Genomic DNA, 15,471 nt, shown 5'->3' on the forward strand with positions numbered 1-15,471 from the left:
ACGTTCTGAATTGGACATATTTTATTCAATTTTATAAAATTTTTAATAAATATACCTATTACATAGAAGTGGTGTTTACTTCATGTTAGAGTTTTTTTAACTATACTAACTATGGTATACAGCCAACCTAGGGAACTACCCCTTCCTTTCTAGTTTAAACAAAAAATAGTCACAAGTATAAAAATTAATATTATTTTGTATTTCTTTCACCTTACTGATCCGCCACTGGTAGATCTCTCCGTGTGTGACAGCTACCGGTGATATATCTCTCCATATTCATAAGCCACTTGACGGATTTACTTCAGTTGTTTTGGCGGGACAGACAACATCACGAAAACATCGGAATTAGATCTGTACAAGTCCGCCACGTTGTTTACTTAAATCTATTACACTACAACTGTGTTGTTGTCTCTTTTAGTACGTTCGTATTTTATTCTCGCGTTGACAACTGACAATTGGCGGTTTGTTCACGTTTAATTTACCATTATAATTACTGATTATAGAGCATTCTTGCCTTACGACTAATTTTATGGTAACGGTGACAAATTTCAAACAGTTTCTTGCATTGTTCGAAGTCATTTCTATATTTATGCGAAGTTTTTTAAAGAGACTGTATGTTGTTCTTTATTTTTCCTACATCAAGAGCAACATTTATTGGTCTTTGGCTATTAGACTCCAGTGGTAGTTACTTTAAAAGTACAGTAATCAAAAGGCCAATATAAAAATAGAACAACAAGAATCCAAGAATATTGATATAAAGAGAGGGCTAAGACAGGGTTGTGTTCTGTCGCCGCTACTGTTTAACCTATACAGTGAAGCCATATTTCAGGAAGCGACAGCGGAGCTAAGTGATGGAATCTCTATAAACGGAAGAATAGTAAATAACATAAGATTCGCTGATGACACCTTTATAATAGCAGACACCCTGGAATCGCTACAGGAATTGCTAAATAGAATTAACGATTATTGCCTTCGATACGGACTAAAAATAAACAAGAAAAAAACTAAATTTATGATCGTCTCAAAAACAGAACATGGAAATGAAAGGTTAATGATAGAGCAAACCCAAATAGAAAAAGTAAAGACATACAAATATCTTTGAACCTGGATCGATGACAAAAATGACCAAAAAAAAAAAAAAAAAATTAAAGTCCGAATTGAAACTGCAAGGCAAGCATATTAAAAATGAAGACACTGCTTACAAACAAAGACCTTCAGTTTCCAGTTAGATTGAGGGCTCTAAGATGCTACATATTTCCTATATTGCTATACGGAATGGAAGCTTGGACATTGAAGAGACAACACATAAGAAGAATAGAAGAGTTCGAAATGTGGTGTTACAGAAGAATATTGAAAATTCAGTGGGTTTAAAGGATTACCAATGTTGAAGTGCTACGACGTTTAAAGGAGTTAGAAATTATGGAGAGTATAAAAACTAGAAAACTGGAATATTTGGGTCACACTACCAGAGGAGAAAAATACGAGTTGCTGAGAATTATTATGCAAGGAAGGATCCAAGGAAGAAGAAGCATAGGAAGAAGACGCATCTCCTGGCTGAGGAACCTTAGAGAATGGTTTAACTGTAGTTCATTACAACTGTTCAGAGCAGCAGCCAACAAAGAGAACATAGCCATTATGATATCCAACCTCCGATAGGAGAGGGAACTAAGAAGAAAAGTTAGTTACTTTTATGAACAAAGAAGCTACATACGACACTTATAGGAATATAAAAATGTGTCATAACATAAAATCAAGTATTGCACTTTTCTTAATATTTAATAAAGATCAGTAGACATAACTTAAACACTTCAGTTTCTTTTTCTTTTTCCTTTCCACAGTCCCCTGCCACAGACACAGTCCTTCCATCTTCTCCTCGGATTTTCTCTACCTCTCTTTCCATCAATAGCTCGATCCTTCGTCCCACATATTTCTACATCTAACGTGACCATAAACGTGATCGTAACGTAACGTGGTATTGAATATTTTTTGAGACTTTACTCACTCCGGTAATTTCCCTAATCAAGTCGTTCCTGCGGTCGTATTTTCGAATTCAATCGATTTTTTTCGTATACGAGTTAACTCGAATGAAAAATTTCGTATATGAACCTAAATGGATATTTTTGAACGTCCTTCGAAATGTAATAAGTATACGAGAAGAATTTGCACCGGCAACACTGCAAATTCGAACAACTAAAACTCAAATAAAGAAACAAAGAAAAATAATTGACCATTTTACTTATAGTAGGGGAGGACAGTATGCTCAATTTGCAGTTACTCGAGCGTTATGGAAACCTATTGGGTTATGAAGAGTAGGTCCTAAATCCAAAAAAAAGTTAAGTTAAGTTTTCCATAAAGTAGGGGACTTTCCATATTTAATTTAATTTTCCATTTCCAACAATGGTTTTTTCCGATTATATCTATCCATAATCCGAAAAAATGTTTCGAATAAAAGTTATTTATTTTTAAGTAAGGAATCCAAATCTGCAATAAAAAATGGGGGCTCCTATTAAGAGTTTAAAATAACCTGAACCTCCGAAAAAAAAAAAGCGACAAGACGGATCTTAATCTTTTTGCATTCGATTCGTGAATGTGCCAGTAAACTTTGTGACCATGAGCCAGGATATAATATTGAAAAACTGCATCTCAAACAGACAAAACAACATTCAGAACTCGTCAATTATCAGGGGAAATTAGTTCAACTTTATCACTCTGGGGTTTTTGGGGTCGCTGAAAACGAATATGACGTCTAAAGTGATCTCCGAAGTACCTGGTGCCCAGGGTACCTACTGTTTTCCTCATCTTGTGAGTTTTCGGCGAAAAATTTATTAAAACATTAGTCAAAAATAATTACTCGGGTGTTTTTGGGGTCGCTAACCACGAATATGACATCAGAAGTGATCTCCAGAATATCTGGTGCCCAGGGTACCTACTTCCTCTAGAGTTTTCGGCAAACTCATTAAAAAATTAGCCAAAAATCATTACTTGTGGGTTTTTGGGTCGCTGACGACAAATATGACATCGGAAGTGATCTACGGAGTACCTGGTACCCAGGGTACCTACTTTTACCTCGTTTTCTGGAGTTTTCGGCAAATTTATTCATTAAAAAATTAGTCAAAATTCATTACTCGGGGGTTATTGGGGTCTCTGACGACGAATATGACATCGGAAGTCATCTCCTGAGTGCCTGGTGCCCAGGGTACCCACTGTTTATCTGGTGACTAATGATTTTTGACTAATTTTTTAATGAATTTGCAGAAAACTCTAGAAGACGAGGTAAACAGTAGGTACCCTGGGCACCAGGTACTCCGGAGATCATTTCCGATGTCATATTCGTTATCAGAGACCCCAAAAACACCCCGTTTAATAAATTTTGACGACTAATTTTTTAATGAATTTGCCGAAAACTCTAGAAAACGAGGTAAACAGTAAGTACCCTGGGTACCAGCTACTCTGTAGATCACTTCCGATGTCATATTCGTCGTCAGCGACACAAAAACCCGCGAGTAATAATATTTGACTAATGTTTTAATATATTGTTGGCCGAAAACTCCACAAGACGAGGTAAACAGTAGGTACCCTGAGCACCAGGTACTCCGGAAATCATTTCCGATGTCATATTCGCTTTCAGCGACCCCAAAAACCCCCGAGTAACAAAATTGAATTCATTTCCGCCGATAATTGACGAGTTCTAAATTTTTTTGTTGTCTGCTTGAGATGCACTTTAAGAATTCATTTTTTGTATGCAGGTTTTCAATTTCAATATTATTAGTCCAGAGAAATAAGGTTTTTCTCGTGACACATCCCCCTCCAGGCCGAAACCAAATTTTTTGAGTAGTTTGGACATCTATATTATTAACCTATATGTTTCCTGCAGCCGATTTTGATGATATACATAGTTATAAACAAATGAAGATCGAAAAACGGTAAATTAGCGCTTTTTTCGTCTATTACCAAAAAGTTAAGCACTTTAAACAAATTTGAGAGTAAGAAACTCATAAATCGTATAAAAAACTTCAATATGGCATTCGCTGAATATGTCCAACTTTATTGGTTGCTTAGAAAATTGCAAAATAAATCATAAATATTGAGTTTTTATAAATATTCGTAACTTAGGTAAAAATTAACTTAGAATCTTCTTATTACGCGGAATGCCGAGACTTCTTGTACATAAATTATATTTTAAATTTTAAAGCAATTGGTCAAATAGTTTAAAAGTTATTTAATTTATTTTTCCCAAATTCATTTTTTTTGCAACACTATAAGTCAGAAAATTATGAGGTTACAATAATACTTCGGACAGTTTATGAAAGAAGAACATTTATACTATTACCTTAATTAAAAATAAATGACAAAAAATAATTTTAAACAGTGTAAAATTATTTTGCAAAAACATGTCCATTTTTTGCTTACTTATAAACAATTAGAATAACTTTTTAACCGTTTTATTACAAATTATTTTTTCATATTTAGAAAGACTGAATTTTTATACACATTTAGAAAGAAAAACAACTGTTCTAGGACATTTAGGGACAAAGTTAGCCCCGCCCATTTTTTTAATTCACATGTTTTTGCAAAATTATTTTGCAATATCTATAATTATTTTTTGTCATTTTTTTTAAATTAAATTAATACTGTAAATTTTCTTCTTTCAAAAACTATCCAAAATATTACTGTAACTTCATCATTTTCTGACTTACAGTGTTGCAAAAAAAATTAATTTTGGATAAACACATTAAATAACTTTTAAACTATTTGACCAATTGCTTTGGAATTTAGGGTGTAATTTAAGCACCATAAGTCTCAGCATTCCATGTAATAAGAAAATTCTAAGTTAATTTTTACATAAGTTATGAATATTTATAAAAACTCAAAATTTATGATTTATTTGGCAATTTTCTAAGTAACCAATAAGGATAGACATATTCAGCGAACGCCATATTGAAGTTATTTATACGGTTTATGAGTTTATTACTCTCAAATTTGTTTAAAATGCCCAATTTTTTAGTAAGAGACGAAAAAAGCCAAAATTTACCGTTTTTTGATTTTCATTTGTTTATAACTATGTATATCATCAAAATCGGCTGCAGGAAACATATAGGTTATTATTATAGATGACCATATTACTCGAAAAATTTGGTTTCAGCCTGGAGGGGGATGTGTCACCAACACGATATTTTTTTTCCTTATTTCTCTGAACTATATATAATGGCTCAGTGTCACAAAGTTTACTGGCACACTCACGAATCGAATGCAAAAAATTTATTAAGATCCGTCTTGTTGATTTTTTTTAGGAGGTAAGACCGATTTTAGTGCTTTATTGCTTCGCCTAATGGTAAAAGATCAGTAGGCCGACCCTAATAAGAGATTGTAGAAAATGTAGGGCTATCGTGGATCCGGCGAGGACTCACCTTGAGTTATAAAGCGTCAAGAAGAAGTGAAGTCATCCTTCAACCACAAATAAGTAGATGATAATGGTAGTGATAATATAAGCTTACTTTGTTGTTCCGTTATTTATAGTATATTAAGTATGGAGAACGGTAAGGGTTTTATACCGATCGAAGACAATTGTTTGGAGGAGGAGCGGAGCGACGACTCCAATTATTGTCTGAGATCGGTTACCCTTAACGTTCGACATGCTTATAACGTTTTTTGCACGATTGATACCATTATAAATTATAAAATTAAACATTTTCGTCATATTGACTAGTTTCATTTATTTTATCAAGATAGATACTTTGGTTGTTAGGTAGTAACTAGGGTGCATAACAACAATGGAGAATTGAGTTTTTATTTAGTTGTCAATAATTTTAAGTACAATTTTGATTATTATAAATTAAAATATGAGCGAAAGTGAATTTGAAGAAATTGAACGGGCTTGGGAGGAAGGGTGTTCCGCAATTATTCCCGAAAAATCCAAAATCCGTTATCAAAATACCTACCAAAGTTTTTAAAAAATGGTGCGAAGGCAAGAATTTAAGAATCGAAGAAAAGACTCTATTGGCATATTTCGTTCAAAGACATATGCAGTTGAAAGCTCCTGGAAGCCTCTGGGCAGAATATTCAATGATTAAATCCACCGTTTTTCTTTATGATGGCATTGACATTTCCAAGTTTTCAACTTTGATCGCGTATTTGAAGAAAAAAATTAACAAATTGTACCATAAGTTTCAATATTAATAAATAATTCGTTAGTTTTCTTTATTCTTTCAAAAAATAAATTAAAATTAAGAGATTTTTTAACTCGACGGTAAGTGAATTATTTACCGTCGGGTTGGAGTACTTACCGTCGAGTTGGATTACTTACCGTCGAGTTGCTAGTAAATGTCACCTACTGACGTAAAATCTGTCACGGTAAACAGTCAAAAATGATCAATCGTGCAAAAATGTATTTTATTGTGTAATACTCTTGTTTGATTCCCTTTTGGTGTTCAGATATGTCGTATTTGGCTGTATTGGCTTACTGCAACAATAAAAGTCAAATATAACGCATCCAAACCGCTGCACACACATCACTGAATTTTAAATTTAACATTCACTAGGTATAGGTACCTACACTTGAAAGTTTACGATTGTTGATGGGTTCATAAACACTTGTGAAATTTGAATCTCACTCTGCGAATAATTTGATTCAGATCCGTTATTTGCGAGCGGAACATTAAAATGAAATCTTTCAGAGTTACGGGATTCCACACGCGATAATTTCCAAATCTGGTAATAAAATGGGAGATATAGAGAGCAGTCCCGACAGGTAAATGATGTTCCAGAGGCGTAACTTGCAGATTTATAGTTTATTTCCAGGAACATATCTTTCAGAGTGTTTGCAGAAATTATGGGGAATTGCGAGCCAATATTTTCGATAGACGCTTCCAAGAAAAGTGATTGAGAAACATTTGGCGGATATATATTTTCGATAAGGATTTTTCTACCTTATGATGCAGATGATGCAGATTCTGATGGGTGCAGTTATTTTTACCTCAAAATTACTACAATTTTTTACTCCTAATTTGAACATAAAAAAAGAATATGTGTGTACTTTGTACGCACGTAAGAAGTTATGCTTCTATTATAATGATTTCAACAAAATAAATATATTTTACACAGTTTATTTATATTTTATCTAAATATTAAACTAATTTTAATACCTACTATTTTTCAAAAATTTTTATTAAAACAATACCAAAAATTAAAAAAATAAAACATACACAAACTAATTGAAAAATGCCACAAAAATGATTTCTGAACAATAATTGTCAGAAAATTTTTAACTAAATACGTATTTTCTGAAAAAAATTACATAATAACATACTTACAATCATTAAATGTTAAAAAAAAATAAAAAAATAAAAGTTTGTATTGGGGATTGAACCCGCGTACATTGGCGCGGTTAGTTTTGAAATTCAAACATGTTTAGATTTTGGCTACGGAGACATAATGCATAATGTTGGAAGCTGGACCAACTGAACGTTTTAAACTTTTGACAGTTCTGAATTTAACCAAATTAGTTTGATTTTTGTGGAATTGAAATATTAAAATACAACAAAACATGGAGTAAGAAAACAATATTAGATGAATATTGGTAGAAATTTTGTTGGTAATCAAATTATGTAAATCAAAGCATTACATACTAGGTAGGTTTATTTTACATTTTACAAATAGGTAGGTACCTATGTAATTTTTTATTACGGTACTGAAACATTTACAATTACGTACTTACCTGTTGCTTCTAAAAACTATTTGAAAAGTCACTACAATTATAATCTTGCTTGTTTCTCTGCTTTCACAACAACAAAACTAATATACACAACATTTGTTTACCCATAACCGACATATTGAACAATTATTGACAGGTCATTTATAATTACCCAATCAGATCCCTTATAACGTTAGTTTGAGCTGCGCCCAGGAGCAAGACTTTTGATGAATTCGCGCACATATAAATTTACTCCCAACGCACCTAAAGAAGTATAACTTCAAAAAATATAAAGCACCTAGACTTAGAAAATATACCTGGGACAAACATCCAAATTTTTTTAAATTTGAGTTTTTAAGTACCTACCTTCTGAAGTATAGGTTCTTAACCCTTAATCATTGAGCAGAAAATCCTGCGAAATTAAAATAGTATTTATAGTAGTTTATAGTTCATATCAAATGTTTAATGTTTGATCGAACTTGAACTCAAGTGCTGTTGTCATCTAAATATGTATAAATAACGCCGACAATAACAATAGCGGTGATCTAGTCATCATAGCGAAGACGAAGATAACACTTATAAAAGCAGTTGAAAATTAGATAAGGAAGCGAAGATAATAGGGGTAGAGATAAACCAGCAGAAAACAAAACACATGGCAGGAAACACATGATAGGAAATTCCTATCATCCAAAATACATGATAGAAAAGGACGACACAATAACTCAAAAATACCTAATAAACTTCTTCTTCTTCTTCTACGGCACTACAGCCCAAATTGAGCCTTGGCCTCCTTTATTTTTTGCCTCCACCCTTGCCTGTCTGTGGCTGCTCTTCTCCATACACGGACTCCTAAAAGGGCTTGTGCGTCGCTGTTTACTGTGTCTTCCCAGCGCTTTCGTGGCTTCCCAACCGGTCTCTTTCCTTGCATTCTAGCATTCAGTGCTCGTTTTGGTAGCCTATCCTCTCCCATTCTTATCACATGTCCGGCCCATTGCAATCTTTGTAATCTAATGAAGTCTGACAGGGGCGTTTCCTTATAAAGTTGATAAAGCTCGTTGTTGTATCGACTTCTGAAGATTCCGTTTTCCCTCAAAGGTCCTAGTATTCTCCTAAGTACTTTCCTTTCGAATGTGTCGAGTTTGTTTTTGGATGTTTCTTTCAGCACCCAGACTTCACTGCCATAGCATGTTATTGGTCGAATTAAGGTTTTATAGATTCTCATCTTTGTATTTCGGTGGACACTTTTTGACCGAAATATATGGGAGAGGGCAAAATAAGCTCTGTTTGCCTGCGTTATTATCTTCCTTATTTCTCCATCTTCTGATCCGTCGGCATATATTTCTACTCCCAGGTATGTAAACTTTTCAACCGTTTCAATGTCATCTTCATGTATAATGTTTTCTGGGACTATATTTCTTCTCGTCTGAGTCATTATTTTTGTTTTTTCTGTGTTAATTTCCAGACCTAGCATTTTTGTTTGTGTTTTTAACTCTGCATATGTTTCCTGTGCTCCTGTTGATGTTCTACTCATAATATTAATATCATCAGCATAAGCGGCCAGTTGAACCGTTCGGTTGGTCAGTAGATTTCCTCGTCCAGTTTGCATTTGCCTAACCGCATACTCCAGTGCCAGGTTAAACAATGTTGGGGCCAGCCCATCTCCCTGTTTTAGTCCCTGCGAAATGTTAAAAAAGTCTGTCCGGTGGTTTTGTATTCGTACACATGCCTGAGTTTCATCCATTGTGGCTTTAATGAGTCTTATTAACTTGTGTGGTATTGCCAATTCAGCCAATATATAGTATAGTTTGTTTCTTTTGACTTATCGTATGCCTGTTTGCCTATGTCGTATGCCTGTTTGAAGTCTACAAACACGTTGTGAACATCAATATCGTGTTCCCATGCTTTGCTCAAGATCTGTTTTACTGTGAATATTTGATCCAATGTCGATCTTCCCCGTCGGAAGCCCGTCTGATACTCTCCAATAATATTTTCTGCTAGTGGTTGGAGCCGCTGGTTTATAATATACGTGAGGACTTTATATGCTGTACATAGTAGAGAGATTCCACGGTAGTTTTTGCACTGGAGTTTGTCTCCTTTTTTATAGATCGGGCATACTATACTTTTCTTCCAGTCGTCGGGTATTTTCTCTTCTTGCCATACGTCTCTGATGAGCGCGTGGATGTGACTTGCTAGGTGGTCGCCACCTACCTTATATAGTTCTGCTGGTATTTCATCAACTCCCGGAGCTTTATTGTTTTTCTGGGCCTTAATGGCTTCGAAAACTTCCTCTATGGTTGGAGCTTCTACTCCATTCTGTTCTACGTAGATCATACCCATTTCATCTTCCATGTCTACTTGAGTTCCAAGTAGTGTCTGAAAATAATGCTTCCAGGTGTCTGTGACTTTCTGTTGGTCACTGATTATTTGCCCACTTTCATCTTTACATAGACTTGTTTGAGGTTTATACCCACTTTTTATCTTTTTTAGGTATTCGTAAGCCCCTCTAATTTCGTTGTTTTTGAAATGTTCTTCCATTTTTTCTATTTGTCCATTTTCATAGGCTCTCTTTTTATTTCTACATGTCTTGTCTGCTTTCCGTCTTGAGACTTCAAATAATGTTCGTCTTTCCCGTGTTCTTCTTGTTATGTACATTTTGTGTGCTTCATTTCTTTCCTCGATTGCTTGTCTGCACTCGTCATCAAACCATGCTGCTCTTCTCTCCTTTTCCTTGTTTCCCAGGGTGGACGCTGCTGCTGTCAGTAGTGCTGTTTTGATATTAGTCCATTTGCCCTCTATGGAGTGCAGTTCTAGCGTCCTTAACTCATTTGCGACTTCTTGTTCGAACTTCTCTTTACATTCCTGAATCTTCAGTTTTTCCAGGTCCAGTTTGTTTGTTCTTTGTTGTCTTTCGTTTCTTTTACTGTTAACTCTGCATCTAAATTTGGTTTGTACTAAAATATGGTCTGATCCACAGCATGCTCCTCGTCGTGTTCTCACATCGGAGATACTACTGGCTGCCCTTTTGTCTATCAGCACATGGTCAATTTGATTGGTTGTGGTTCCATCTGGTGAAATCCATGTCATTTTGTGTATGCCTTTATGTGGGAAGCATGTGGAACTTATAACCAAGTTTTTACTGGTGGCAAAATTTATCAAAAACTCCCCATTCTCGCTTGTTTCATTGTGCAGAGAGTATTTTCCTATTGTGCCATAGAACTGCGGTTCCTTGCCTATTTTAGCATTCATATCACCCATTATAATCTTGATGTCATTTTTTGGCGCATTATCATATACTATCTCCAGCTGTTGGTAAAAGCTTTCCTTTGTATGTTGCTCTTGATCTTCTGTTGGACAGTGAATGTTTATCATTGTTAGGTTGAAGAAGTGGGTGCGAATTCTCAACTTACATATCCTTTCACTGACTGCCTGGAAGTCGATGATTTTTGACTTAAAATCATTATCCACCACAAATGCGACTCCACATTCTTTGCTTCCTTGTTCCTTCCCACTATATAGAATTGTGTGCGTTTTAGTGTCCCTGACACCTTTCCCCAGCCATCTTGTCTCCTGAAGAGCAGTAATCATGATCTTATATCTTTTTAGTTCTTGCAGAAGTGCGGTTTGAGCTCCTGGTCTATTTAGCGTCCTCACATTCCAGTTTCCAAATGCATAGTCCATGTTTCGTAGCTTGAGTCGTTTCCGAAAGTTCCGTCCTGTATTCCGAGGCAAATGTTCAGGTTTCGTAACAGTGTGTTTTTTCCGGGAGTGGGTTGTCAGCCCACTGCCCAACCTTCCTCCTTTATCCGGGCTTAGGACCGGCAGTGGTGACTCCTGAGCTACTCGATTCACCCATTTGTCACCACAGGCACCTAATAAACTAGAACCATAAATTTGAAGCTGTATTTACCTTTAGCTACTTGGGACTAACAACAGGGACAACCGGAAAATAGATAACAAAGGAAAGAATTCTGAAAGAAAAAAAAAACATATGGAATGAATGGAAATCTTCTGAGAAGCAAGACTCTAATTAAGAGAACAAAGATGAACCAATATAAGACCTTAAGAAGACCTGTTGTAACATATGGGATGGAAATAACGACGATTAACAAGAAAGAGGAAGATATCCTTTTGGAATTTGAAAGAAAAACACTGGGCCACAATGTAACAAGAGAGGGAGAAATAAGAATGAAAACAACCGCCGAAATTGAAGTAGAATTAAAGAGAGATAGAAAAATATGAAAAAAAAAATGTTTAAGAAACGCTTTTCTTTAGTAACGAGTGACTAAAATTAAAAATATTACAAAAAAATCAACTAAAAAGCAAAAAATAAAAAAATTCAAACTCGAAGGATTATTCGAAAAAAAAAACTGTTAGACAGATTAAATATACAAAAATCTCACACATTCGTTAAAAAATTGAAAAATCTAACACATTCGTTAAAGAAAAACGTGGCGCGCGAAAAGTAAAAAAGTATTTATCCTTTACTGGATGAAGACGCGCCCCCCGCTTTTCTTTAACGAATGTGTTAGATTTTTACAATTTTTTAACGAATGTGTGAGATTTTTGTATATTTAATCTGTAGTTTTTTTCGAACAATCCTTTGAGTTTGAATTTTTGTATTCTTTGCTTTTTAGTTGATTTTATTATAATATTTTTAATTTTAGTCACTCTTAACTAAAGAAAACCGTTTCTTAAAATTTTTTTTTTCATATTTTTTTATTTTTTACTTTTTAGTCCTACACTTTTCAAACATTAAAATATATCGCCATGTTTAACACAAAGGATGTAGATATATGATACATGTAGATGTAGACACATTTTTGCATTTATTTCAAAATTTGTTACATACATTATACATTTTCTGTAATTTCTTCATTCTGTAATATTCAGAGCACATATTATGTAGGTTACAGAAACACACTTGTTTATAAATGACCGTTGAATATGTGTAAGGGTTCGTAACAAACTTTGAATTAATACGCTACAACGAATTATAATGTTAATTGTAACACGAAACGTCTCTACCGCTGGTTTTTCTAAGACTACGTTAAAAACATAAATTTTTTGAATTCGAGTTTTGGTTGTAGTTTTGTTTCGTATCGTATTGAAATTTGACACGAATAAGCGCCGATGTTTATATAAACAAAGATATGATCGTTCAAAATCGTCGCCGCTTAGGATGTTTATAAACATGATGTACAAACATGAAAAGTACTCGAAATCGGCAAAAAATTTAAAACTTTATTGTTTACTTATGAAGCATAACGCAGACAATTAACGTAGAAAGTGAAATTATTAATAGTTCATATAATTAGCTACAATTTGTAAAAGTTTCAAGTTTCTACATTGTAAAAACAAAGAGAATTTAAGCATTTTTCATTAAATCGTTTTTTTATTTAAACAATTATTAAAAAAAATTGTATTGTCTATCCGTGTATTGTTCCCGCGAATGCATATGTCTGCAAATTTTCGTTCAATTTCATTGAAGAAAAGGCAGTTAAATTGACGTCTAAAAATTTGACCCAAATCAGATATGTTGAGAAGAATAACTAAAGACACCAATATGGCCTAGGTGTAGAGGAAGGCTTAAAAGAAGCTGGCTGGATGATGTAGAAGAAGAAACAAGAGAAATGAATATGAAAGACTACACATTTCAAAGCAAGGACAGGAAGAAATGGAAAAAAGAGTCACGACACACAGCAAGCTATAAATGACATACAAGTAATCCACCTCACCCAAGATAGGCTATTGATTATATTCAAAATAAGATAGCTAAAAGGAACTACAACGTTAACGGGGTTTTATTATTTCATATGGTCAATGGACATCTATATATGAAAAAACCGCGGAGTGCTGCCATTTAGAGGGGTGCGTTTTTGAGAAATGGGTAAATTAGTCCCTGGGCACAGGTTACATTAGCGTGAGTTTTATGCACTTTTGGTACAAACATATCTACATAAAAATTGTTCCTGGTTAAATTTCCTATCTAAATATCTTTTTTTAAAGTCAGTGATACTTTTTTCTACAAAAATATATTCAAAAGAAAAAGCACAAAGAAACCCAAAAGAAAGAAATTTTCACGAGGAAAATAAACTTCCTGTAGCTGGCTGTATACCATAAAGCACAAAAATGCCAAGTTTCTTGTAAAAGGTATATATTAATTTATTAATATATACTATATTTATTAATATATATTATATTAATATATTAATATAAGAAATTTTGTTTTTGTCCTATAACTTTTGTCCACGAGGATATAGGTATAGACATTGCTTTACAGAAAAAAAACCTACATATTATTTCTTCTTTAAAATGTTTTTCAGTAGAGGTAATTAGGATTTATAGTTTTCGAAATATGATTTTTCAAAGTTCGCCACTCACAGCAATTTTGGCCAATTTTCCTTGTTATTTCGCAAATATTGTTCTGTAACTTTAGGTATATGCAATAGTACACGTAATAGGAATAGAAATCAATTACCTTTAAAATGGTCTATTGTATAACGTTGTACGACTTTTTTTAAAGAGGTTATGGTTTTTTAAGATTTCTATAATTTTAACGATTTTTTATAATATAATATAAAAATAAAATAATATTACTATATAATATATTATATATTTAATAGTATATTATATATTATATATTATATATTATATATTATATATTATATATTATATATTATATATTATATATTATATATTATATATTATATATTATATATTATATATTATATATTATATATTATATATTATATAATACCTAATATAAAAATAATATTATTTTTTACATTTATTACGATTATTTTTGAAATTTCTCATTATAACTTTTTTTTCTTGTGCATGACTATACTATATATTGCTCAATAAAGAGGGCTTACTTTCTGTTCTTTAAAATGGTGTATCATCTATATTTAAATATGTAATGGAAACCGAGTGATTTTACAAATATTATATGAACATTAGTCTTAGAAAACATCACTTTAGTTAAAATTATTTAAACGTTGACATTTAAAAAATTTTCAAAATCAAAGTCCATCTCTTCGTTAGCATTAGTTTCAATATCTTCCTCTGACACTTCAGTTATCTTAGAGTGCCCACAATTAGTACCCATGCACATGCACTCTTTGCAGAATATTGAAAAACTAATTCCTATCTTCCTACAACCGCAGTTTTTTGTACATCCTTTGGTACATTTACATGCTATTTTTTTCAAGCAAAGCTTGTGGTGCAGGAGCTTTGACAGTAAATATTGGAATTAAACCATATTTTGAAGTTTGCCCGGCCGAGTCAAGTGGATCCAAAGTATTACCTATAAAAAATAAGATTCAATCATAACACACAATCACATAAAAAAATTATAATGAGGAATTTAAAAAATAATCCTAAAATCAAAAATCGTTGCAAGTACTTATTACATTTTGAAAAAGCACATCTTATTCAAAAATTATCCTAGAATTTTTTATAATACACCATTTTAAATTAAACAGAATAAGCTTTCTTTTTTATTATATAATATGTACCTAAATGAAGAAAAAAAAAGTTATAAGGGAAAACTTAAAAAATAATCGTGAAAAATATAAAAACTCGTTAAAAGTATAAAGTCTTAAAATAGATAACCTCTTTAAAAGAAGTCGTACAACATTATACAGTAGAACATTTTAAAGGTAATTAATTTCTATTGCTCTTACATGAACCATTGCATATGACTAAGGTTACGTAGAAAAAAGTTACAGAACAAAATTTGCGAAATAACAAGGAAAATTGCCCAAAATTGCTGTGAGTGG

Source organism: Diabrotica virgifera, chromosome 4, assembly GCF_917563875.1.
Source record: "Diabrotica virgifera virgifera chromosome 4, PGI_DIABVI_V3a".
In the NCBI taxonomy this organism is placed as follows: domain Eukaryota; kingdom Metazoa; phylum Arthropoda; class Insecta; order Coleoptera; family Chrysomelidae; genus Diabrotica; species Diabrotica virgifera.